Raw genomic sequence first — 12007 nt, 5'->3', positions numbered from 1 at the left:
TCCTGCAAGAGGGATCCAAGATATAGCATCAAACGCTCTCTCCAAATGTGAGAGAGGATTGGGAGAGATCAAAGAAAGCTTTCCAACAGCAAGAATCCCCATACAAAATTTGAAGGCAACTCCAAGAGCTTTACCAATCTTCTCTGGCTACATAGTGTATGAAGACAAACTCAGGGAGAAGTGGTAATCTTCACTAGGGGAAGGAGAGAGAGCACTATACTGTTTGAAGAAAGATTGCTTCTAGTTTCCCATGACTAGGCTATTCTTCATGCAAGGGAGAAGGATTGCTTCTAGTTCCCCATGACTAGGCTATTCTGCATGCACGGGAGAAGGATTGTAAGCTAAATTTCAAAGCACAATTTCAAGGAGTAATCAAGCCCCCACCAATGACACAATAGACGAGACCACTTGTGAGAATGGCTTCAATCAATCCTAAAACCTCACAACAAGAGCTATTGCACTAGGTTAATCACCAATTGAAAAGACTCTCCATTCAAGGTGTCAAACCCCCACCACTAGCCAATGGGACTAATCAACAAGGTGTCCAAAGGCAAGTGTGAGAATATGTGTGCTATAATTGTGGCTCAAGGGAATGTAAATCCACACCAACCTTAGTAGCAGGTGATTCCTCTATGGGCTAGGCCATTGGGCGGTCCTATTGCACCCCTCCCACCACCTATATAGATCTTGAAACCCCCTAGACCACCACCACCACTCATACCAACAGAAATCCCTCCACTTTCTCCTAGGGGTGAAGAGCGGGCAATGTCATTCATTAGCTTAGATTATGGAAAAGAAAAAGGGAAAACAAAGGTAGATGAAGCGGATGCAATGACAATCAAAAGGGTGAGGAGACAAAAGTTGGATGAAATGGATGTCTCAAAGCGCGAAAAGGTGCCTAACAAAGGTTCATCACAAGCTCCCACAAGGATGCAAAGAAGATGAAGTGCATGTCTAGGAAACACATTGGTATGGATTTCCCGCTAGGGGTGGGATCTTTACCATTTGATCTGGTTGTAGATGTTAGTAAGCAAGGGCCAAATATTACTTGGAATAAACTCCTTCATTCCTCACCTAAGATGAAGCGTCTGATCCAAGATGGTAAGTACTAGGAAAGATAAAGGCTAAATCGGTTGGGGCAATTAGTTCTTAAGGTATCAAGGATATCGTACTAGTGATAGATGCTAAGACCAAGTATCATCTAATCTCTAGCGTTCATGTGGATGGAGGTGTAGAAATCTATGTGATGACAAGATAGCTTATGCATAGACTAGGGTTATAAGTGAATGAACACACTTCCTTGCAAGCAAAGATAGCCAACAATGTTCATGTTGCATGCGTGGGCAAGGTGAATGGTTTAAAGGTGAAAGTTTTTGGAGAAAGTGTGTTGATAGATGCCTATGTAATTTCCACCAAAGGGAAGGGCTATCCACTAATTGTGGGGAGGAGTTGGCTCATGGCTATGAAGGCTAGACAAGATTTTGAGATTGGAGCATTGGAGTTGTGGCTCAAGTACAAATCTAGAGGGAGGTAGCAAAATATTGTGTATGACATGAAGTTAGGTAGGCAACAGAATTAGAGCTAGTCCTCTGTGGATAAGTGGAGTACAAGTGATTACTCCTTGTCTAATGAGCAAACATTTGAGGAAGAGGCAAGTTCCTTAGAGGTGAGGGATGTGTTGCTACAAGATCTAGATATGGAGAGGGCCAAGACATGCAAGGTGAAGTAGACAAGATAGGGTTAGGAACCATGTTAGCCAAAGGCTTGCCTAAAGAAGAAAGGGAGTCTTACATGCAGGTCCTAAAGAAACATGCTAGCCTCTTCATTACACATTACGATCACATAAAAGAAGGCACTGTGACACAACACCACATTCATCTGAAGGAAGGTAAAAACTAGGTTTGCAAAAGATGAGAAGGCTTGGAGTAGTGCAACATGATGCATTGTAAAAAAATGTGAAGAGACTATTAAAGACGGGGTTCATTTACCAAGTGGAGGATTTAGAGAGGGTGTCCCTGGTAGTGGTGACCCATTAGAAAAATTGTAAGTAGAAGGTGTGTGTGGATTTAAAACCTCTAAATGCTGCCACAAAGAGGAGTCACTTTCCTCTCCCATTCCAAGATGAGATCTTGAATGAGGTGGCATGGCATAAGAGATATATTGTGTGTGATGGGTACTCAAGATATTTCCAGATAAGGATTGCAGATAAAGATCAATGTTTAACAAATTTCATCACACCATGGGGGTGTTTTGCATATAGGGTTATGCCATTTGGCCTAACTAATGTCCCAACTATCTTTCAACGGTTCATGAACTTGGTCTTCCAGCCATATTTTGGTAAGTCCATAAGAGTTTTTATTGATGATTTTCGCATCTATAGTTTTAAGGCATTCCACTTGAGTAGGTGAATGAGGGATTTACACGGTTGGCTCAGCTAAGTGGGAAATTTAACGAGGATAAGTGCCATATCAGAGAATCCAAGGTGACACTTTTGAGACATGTAGTGTTTGAGAGAGGAATAGAAGCTGACCTTGAGAAAGTGAAATCACTCCTTGCTTTGTCTTCACCTTTAAACATGAAGTAATTGTTTGACATCATTTTTGCAAAAGGTATGCTATTTGAGCCGCTTTATGCCTCCTTTACAGGCAATCTATCCACTATAGCGGCTCACTAGGTAGGCCACCTTGGCATGGGATGAGAGTAGCAAGAGATGTTTTGTGGAGGTTAAGGAAATTTTGGGCTCTTTACCTATTTTCTTGCAACCTTGCTAGGAGGAGGTCTTCTACATCAACCCTAGCCTTAGATGTAAGGCACTAGGGGCATGATGCAAAAAGATCGAAGGAAACTTTTGATGAGAGCTATATATTTTTCAAGTAGGGTTATGACTACAACCAAAAGGGGTTCACCTCTATAGAGAAGTTGGTCTTGGATTTTAAATTTGCGGTGGAAAAATTTAGGGCCTACTTGTTGCCTAAAAGGTTTGTTGTGCTTACAACAAAGGATGTTTTTGCGTATGCTTTATAGCGCATGAAACTATCTCCAAGGATGCCAAAATGGGTGGTGTAGTTATAAGAATTCGATTACACACTACAAGTAGAAAGGTCTAGTAGGGCGTGCATAGAAAATGTGTTAACATAGTGATGCTATAAGAGACCAAAGAAAGTGCATCCTAGGAAGGGTCCACCCTTGCTTGAGCTTGAGCTTCTATCAGAGATTCATAGTCTGTACTTTGATGGTGCAGGCACAAGAGGGGTAAAAGTTAGGGCATCATCAGGAATTGTTGTGTTAGATCCTTTGGGGGAAAGGATTTTTTGTGAAGGTTTTCAATTGGAGGAGGATCATTCCAACAATGAGGCAGAGTATCATGCTCTCATCTTAGGGTTTCAATGGTGCCTCTCTAGTGGAATCATTGGATTAAATGTTTTTGGCAATTCCATGTTGATAGTAAAGAAAATGGTAGGGGTATGGGCCTATAAGAATGAAAAACTAGCTATCAAAATGAGGGAATCCAAGTTTTTGATGAGGAATTTTACTTTGTGTTGAGAGATAAGAACAAGGAAGCAGCTGCTCTAGTTGTAGAGGAGTTACAAGAGCGCTACGGTAGGAGTAGTTGCAATCAAGGCCCCATTGTTTCAAGGCAAGGAAGAGTTGCAAGATATTCTCTACTTCTTGGAACACTATAAGGCTCCCACGCAAATGAGTAGCAATGAATAAAGATGGTTAGCTAGAAAGGCCACCAAGTACTGTATGGTTAATGATGATTTGTACTGCAAGGGAAAGGATGCATTATTCAAGAAAGTGCCTTCTACTAAGGAGATTAAAGGGATTCTGAGCAATTTTCATGAGGGATTATGTGGTGGGAATTTTGCTCAAGAAATTACTAGTAGGAAGATTCTCCAAGATGGTTTGTTTGGCCAAGTATACATTGAGATATGCAACACTGGTGCCGCACTTGTGAAGTTTGTCAAAATGCTGAACCTAGGAGGTTAGCATATGAGAAGCAGAGTCCCATCCCCACTTATGGACCATTTGAGATATGGGGCATTGATGCAATATGGCCTCTACCATGCGCTCAATCTAGAAATGAGTATGTCATCATGGGGGTGAACTACATGACTAGGTGGGATGAGGCACACTCCACTAGAATGGTCACCGCCAAAGATGTGGGTGAATTTATCTTTGAGTGCATTTGTTGCATGTTTGGTATGCCTTTGGAGATCCTATATGATAGAGGGCCTAGGTTCCGTGTAGACTTAGTGGGAGAGTTAATGGAAAAATTGAAGATTAAGCGTAGGCACTCTACCCCATATTATCTTGAATGCAATGGGCTAGTTGAAAAGGTAAATGGTGTCATTTGTAAATTTATCACCAAACAAGTGCCTATGCACCCAAGGACTTGGGATAAACACTTAGATGCAGTTCTCTAAGCTTACAAGACATTTTTTTCAAAACATTTTTGGGGTAGAGTCCTTTTCAGTTAGTGTACGGACAAGAGGCTCTTTTGATCATCGAAGTAGAGTTGGAAAGCTTGCAAGATTTAAAGGCCTATCATGGGAATGATCAGAAGGAGAAAGTGGAGTGGCAAATCATTGATTTGGAGAGGTTAGAAGTAGATAGAGAATAAAAAATTTGGCACTATGCTGCACATGCAAAAAGCAACGAAGAAAGTTCAATAGCAAGCTGACAAATATAGACATTTAAGAGGTTTCTCTTGTGTTGAGGTATGACAACGGGTTTGACCATAGGAAGGATGGTAAGTTTTTGCTAAAATAGGAAGGAACTTTTGTGGTGGTGGTACAAAAATTCCTAAAATGACAGCTACACATTGGGTGAACTGGATGGAAATCTGCATCACACTCCAGTAAATGGGTGGCGGCTAAAACCCTACAATTAGAGATTAGAGCCATAAAATGAGGAGTTTATTGGCACCAGTTTATGCCTGATAGATAGCCACTTAGACTAGGATATTGACTATAGACATGAACATCTCTAGCCATCAAGGGGAGACCTATATGATGTGTGCTTTTCACTGGCCCTCTTAAAGTGTTCACATGTACATAACTAGGAGACAAATTCAAAAAAATACAAAAAGTAAAAGAGAAACTTGGCTTCAATAAATCTCTAGTTTTGTTGGGGTTTGTACATACTCTAAAAATAGAAGTGCAATTAGAGGAGTGGGTCTCACGAGAAGCAATTCTCAGTGTGCCAAGGAGGGTTTTAGCAGCAACATGAAGTTTATAGGGGAATGAGGGCTAGAGAATGTAAATAGCTATGGGAGGGGAAATGAAGATGGTTTTATCTATGAAATGAGTGAGTCTAGAATGATCAAGTGTTGGGGGACCACCATCTGTGTATTCCTAATAAGTTAGATACGTATAAGGTATTCTACTAGTATGCATACAAGATGCCCTCATGACATCATGGAGGTAAGGAGAATCTTTAGGTTCTCAACCCCATCTAATGAAAAATGAACAAGTCCAAGTTAAGTTTATGAGTTGTGGGACATCTCTCCTTTGTCTCATAAGGAAAAAAAGAAAAAACAAGTCTATTTCATCATTTTTTCAATAGGTTGTTAAAGGACTAGGTAACCTGTCACAAGTAGACCCCACTAGGACCTCTTTCATGCCTTCCCCTTGCCACCTACCCTTCAAATTTGGAGGGAATCAATTGGGGCTCCATATGGGAGCCAGTTTGGTGGAAAAGAACCTATTTTGGGAATTTCTATAACCTAGTCTTCTCTCAACTTGCCCTAGTCACTTTCTTGATCACACACACTTAGTCTTGCACAAATTTATTTCATTCATCACTCCTAATCAACCGTCTCAAGCTTCTATGGCTGCAATTCGTCCCCTTCTCTGGCTTATGAGTATGTGCACTAGTTAACTACACACACTATGACTAAAATCACACAAATTTTAAGGACTCGTTATAAATTCTCATTGTCCATCACAAGCCCCACTTTACCCCATTCAAATCATCCATAAAACCTCAAGAAAATCCATCTTCTCACCCCTCCCCCACCCAAACCTCATTCATCCTCACATATATGCATCTACTTCTGTACTATGCTTCATTCATCACCTCTCTACCACCAATGGTGAAATGGAAGCCCGCTGTATTCAAGATGCCCCAAATAAAGATAAATTTCACAAGTAAGTAATGAAGAAGCACTATCTCAAGTGGCAAGGTGAAGCTTATAAGATGAGCATCTACAAGGTCAAGGTTGTGGCTCCCAAGGCGTCTCAATTTGCCCCCTTGGTTTGGTTCTGTAATTGTAATCATCCCCAAATATAACATGCAAGAGAAGTTATATAAAGAGCATCAATATCAGCTATGGGGGGAGAGTCCCTTCACATTGTTGATTGGCCTCATTAGGCATTTGGTGCAACACTAGGCTATTACTAGCATAGAGGTGAGGAGGGTTTTCATTCACATCTTGTTGTTAGAAATATTAGTTTTGTGTGTATGTTTTGGTACATGAAGCCTCCCCCTTGATGGAATTTTAATGGTTATTCTACTCCACTTCATCTTGAAAAGTTTCTAATCTTTAAGTTCTTTTCTTGTTGGTGTGTGAGTTTTGCAAAGCATGGGTAAGTATGTTGAGCGTTGTGGAGGTTTGATTTAGATCAAGGCATTGTACCTCATTGTCATTTATCCTTCCTCCTTCCCCTCTTCTACTCTCCAACTTACTCCTTTTCCCTCCTTTTTTCTCCCTCTCCCTCTCTCTCCCTTTCTCTCTCTCTCTCTCTCTCTCTCTCTCTCTCTCTCTCTCACACACACACACACACACACACACACACACACACACACACACACACACACACACACACATGCTCACACTATTCAAGGCATTAATTTTTTTTTTTCAAGAGGGGTTTTGAATAGGCAACCTTTCAAGCTGCTCATAGCACAAAGAGTGGTTTCCCATTGCCATCCTTCCTCTCTTTGATTTAGGTTGAGTGTGCACTCTCACTTCTATGTTAAGAATTCTGTTGGCTTGGTAAGGCTACAACACAAATATGAGAGCAAGAATTCCAATGTTCTTGTGCATGTGTGATGTGTGCTAACCCTCATTTTGTGTCCTAGTAGCTATATTCCTATCTAGGTGGTGCTTCTCTGTGGGTGAGTTTTGTGTAGAGGCCACTGAGGTCTCTTTTCATCCCTCACATTTATTTGCTAAACCTATAGTAATTGGAGATCGATATTGAAAACCATATGTAATCATAAATAGTTTGAATCTTGTGGAAACATGCTTTCCATTATTGTAAGCAAATTCTAAGATAGGTAGATGGTCTTCCTAATCTTTCTACTTCTTACTAACATATGCTTGTAGCATATCTTCTAGTACCTAATTACCCATCAAGTATGTTCATCTATTTGAGGATGATCGCATGTATTTACGAGTAGTAATGAGCTTACACAATACTGCTCTTCGCCATCAATTTTTTTGTCTCTATCGCTAACAATATTAAATAGAAGGCCACATAACTTGTACACACTCTCCACTTCAAATAGCCTTGCTAATTCTAGAGCTTTGACTGTACTCCTTGTAGGAATAAGCCTTCACATATTGGTCAACCGGTATGATACCACCCAAATAGAGTTGCGGCCACAAATTTTCAAAGGTAGACCAATAATTAAATCCATATAAATGCTTCCCCATTTTCCATTAGGTATCTCTCGTGGATATAAGAGGCTACATTCCTTGAAACACTTATCTTTTTTCATGTGACACTTTTGGAATATTTGTGTATGTTCTTATGTAAACTTAGCCAGTAAAATCTCCTTTTAGTTAATACTAGGTTGACCTACACTTGAATTATCATAAGACTCAAAATAATTTCATGCTTAATGTTTAAGTCCATGGTACAGGTACCGACCCCTTGTGGGGTTGATGCCCATTCTTGATAGAAACATTCTTCCATTGATGTAGTGTTGCTCGTGAAAAAGTAGAACTGTGTCTAGAGTTAACATGTGTACTTACATTAGAGTGAGAGCGATCCTTCATTTCTACATAATCCCACACCGTAGTGTACAACAGATCGTGCTCACACTTCTTTTATTTGATAATGTTCAATAGAGGGGCAATAGCAAAAGCTATCTTAAGCTTGTCAAAACTACTCTGTTTCACCAATTGGTCAATCCTAGGCACAACTGTCTTGGTATAATTTTGAATGAACTTGCAATAATAGCCAACCATTAAAAAAAATTTGAGCTCTCCCAAATATCTAAGCGAAGGCCATTTTAAAATAGCCTTTACTTTAGTAGGGCTGATCTTACGACCTAATTTGATATAATATGATCAAAATACTATACTTCTCTTTGCAGAGAGGCAAATTTTCTCATCTTGGCATATAAGGCATGATGCCTAAGCAAATCAAAACCTTTCATAGATGTTCTAATGTTCTTCCATAGAACAACTGTAAATAAGTATTTCATCTAAGAAGACAACTACAAATTTACCCATAAAAAGTCATAGGATCATGACCATGAGTGTCGTTAAAAAATTTGGAGCATCTATCAACCCAAAGGGAAGAACGAAAAATGCAAAATGTCCAAACCATGTTCTAAAAGTTATTAGGAATATCATTTGTGTTAATTTGTAATTGATGAACCTAGATCTCAAATCAATCTTCATCAAGTATAAAGCCCCATAGAGTTGATAAAAAATCTCATCAATTCTAGGTATAGGATACTTATTTTTTAATGGTAACCTTATTCAAACCTTGATGGTTTACACACATGCACATAGAACCATCCTTCTTCTTTACCAGGAACACTAGGGATGCCCATGGAGAAGAATTGGCTGTAATGAAGCCATTTTTTATATACTTAGCTACTTGGTATTCTAATTCTTTGGCTTTGCTTTGACTAAGTCTATATGTTGGTTTGCTAATAGGTTTATTCTCTAGCTACACAATTATACTATCTTGTCTTTCCTGCTCTAGAGGTAAACCCGAAGGTAAATTATTAAAAAAAAAACATCCGTATACTCATGAAAAACTTAAATAAGTTTGTCACTTTGGAAAACAAAATTAGACTTTTTATCTTCATGTAGAGAGAAGTTAAGACAAATAAATATTCTCTATTTCGTTTGCTTCTTGCAGTCACTGCAACTCAGTAGTACATATGAGAGGAGGAGAAGGAACATCCCACTCTCCAAAAAGTAAAAATGATTACCATCAACTTCAAACCAGAGAGTGTTCTACTGATAACTATGCTTCAGAGTAGGGACTAGTCTATATAGCCACTCGTGCCCAAAAATCACATCATAACGTAAAATTAATTATCATTGGATGGACTTAGACTTCAAGCGGCGTGTCCTTAACCATAGTAACCCAAATAGCTAAGCCTTGCCTTTGCATAAGAGATATTGTGTAGTTGTGTACTCTTCATTTATGGAAGCTTCAATCGCTTCACAAAAGCATAGTTGAGAAAATTATGAGTTTCTACATCATCAATAAGTATGTGTACCTTGTCCCCATTAATATAGCCATGAAGGCATACTAAATCATGAGGAACTAATGGCTACTGACACATTGAAATTGGTAAGCAAACACTTAAGTGTCCCTATGGAGTGAGAGACTTCCACTTGAGAAAATTGATAAGATGGATTTAACTACAATAATTCAATAGTGTGTAGTGCCTTGTCCTTAAGTTTTACTACCTTTGTGTCATTGAGATTGGACACGTGCCTGTGTGGAGTGAGAGACTTTCACTTGAGAAAATTGATAAGATGGATTTAATTGCAGTAGTTGGATGGTATGTAGTGCCTTATCCTTACCTTTTACTACCTTTGCCTCATTATAATTGGCATTATCATACTCTGTGCTTTCATTCAAAGTACAATCTCGTTTGGTATGCTTGAAGCACAATGGGAAAAACTTTTCGTAGACAAATAATCTCAAGGGCTCTAACCCTTCTTTTTGCAACCTCTTGATAATTTTAAGGTGCCTTGCATTTGTGGTTGTTGTCGTAAGAATAATATCTATTGCCTATTGCAAGTGCTTAGCTCATAGCCCTTTCTCATCTGCATCATTAACTAATGCTTTAGAAATAGCATTTTTCAAAGTTTTAGGATACAAGTGAGTAATCTTTGCTTAAACTTTGGATGTAATCTTCTTAGGCATCCCCGCACCTTGTTGATGTTTTGAGATTATCTGGCTTGAGGATCACTTGTCTAAATTGAGAAATATAAGTAGTCACAGATGATGTATGCATAAATCAATCATCCCAAGCTTGCCAATTCTTGTCGTCCTCGTTGCTGGTAAGGGACTCCTTCTAAAACATAACTTGGAGTCACTGCCGGATTGTAGGCTTTTTGTCTAGCTTCAACAACATTTGCTTTGTGATTTCTCCAAGAGGTTTGTATGATAGCTAAGGGAATTGTGGGACCCATTCTTTTTTGTGTCTAAGTTGAGAAATGGTTCTTGCTTTTGGTACATCATTCAAGAACATCAATGAGCAACTATTGTGCACAATGAAAAAAGAAGGATTATTGAGTGTGCTAATACAAAGATAAGTCTTGCCCTAGGAAGATGGATATATATACAAGATAAGTGAGAAAAACCTCCTAGCATGTTGCCCTAGGAAGATGGATGTATATACAAGACAAGAGATAAAAACCTCCTAGCAAGAGAAAATGTGCCCCTTGTCCCCATCTAATCTGTCCTCAACAGCAAACACCTTGAACACATCTGTATTGTTGGTCAACCATGGAAAATGTCTGCACATGATGTGGAAACTGCCCAAAATGAGGAGAAACTGAGTGAGACCAGCACGTGCTATATAGCACAACCGGCAATAGACTATATGGGACCTGTTATGCAGTAATTGGCACTAATAGAAATTCTACACAAAATGACAAAATTGCCTGTGCAGGCCTGGTTGAAGTGGAAACGGAGGTCAAAATGAGATCGAAATGAAATTCTAAGCTCACTAAGCCTTAGAGATTTCCCAAAACTGTTGACCTATGAACGCTCGCCAAAGCTCACTAAAATCGGAGAAAGTGAGCAGGCGTCTGCTGGAGCTACTGGCGACTAATCCCGAGAGCATGCAACCTGCTTTGATACCAATTGTTGGAATTAGGGTTGCAGGGAAATGCACATAGCTTGGAGAAGATGAAGGAAGCTCAAGGCACACAACATAGAGTATATTACTTAGTGTGCAATGGAAAGATGGATAGCCCTAGAGTGATGGGCGTATGTACAATGCAAGGGGAGAAAACCTCCTAGTGAAGAGGGAAAAAATGTCCTAGTGTGTTCACACACATCACTACCACATGTATATGGTAACAATAGTGATTTTCTAATTCTTTTTGCATTTTCCAGCTTGACCACCCAACCATCCTTCACATTGCACTCTACTACCTTTAGGGACTCTTCGTATTGACCACATTGTTTTGTGAATATCAAATTCTGCAACAATCATCTCTTCATTTTTGTCTTCTTCCATGATTGTTGATCTTGAATGAGACGCCTGTCTTACCCTCCTTGGTATATTCTAAGTGACATACTTTGGTCTATGGGAAGAATTTTCCTCCTCTTGTGTCACAAGACTGGTCATTCTTCGCTTTCATGTTACTGTGATATTATTCCCTTCCACATGAGGCTTTCGATAAATTGAGGTCCCCCCGATCGCTTCATCCACCTCTCGAGAAAGCATTGCAACAGCCGGAGCACGCCCTTCCTACATCCTTCTTACTAGTTTTTCTGTGGAAGGTCCAACCCCATGGTATCTACCTTCCACAAATGCAAGCATCTTCACGCTTTGAAGCAACGAGTTTGCTAGATCAAAAACGCTTGCATCATACAAACTGAGCATTTGTTTGTTTCCTTCTCTAGCTAGCCAACTGGCATGCTTCATCTCAGATAAATTTGTTATCGGAATGAATGTAATGTCCTCTAGATCCTGAAAAAATATCCCGTCATTATTGCCTTAAAAAAACATTTCAAAATTTGACCACCGACAACATGAACACTACATCTACTTACTTCCACAAGAAACT

Source organism: Adiantum capillus-veneris, chromosome 3 (assembly GCF_014529385.1).
Source record: "Adiantum capillus-veneris isolate H3 chromosome 3, ASM1452938v2, whole genome shotgun sequence".
NCBI classification, from domain to species: domain Eukaryota; kingdom Viridiplantae; phylum Streptophyta; class Polypodiopsida; order Polypodiales; family Pteridaceae; genus Adiantum; species Adiantum capillus-veneris.
The sequence above is the reverse complement of the archived record's forward strand: the minus strand, read 5'-3'. Positions refer to the sequence as shown.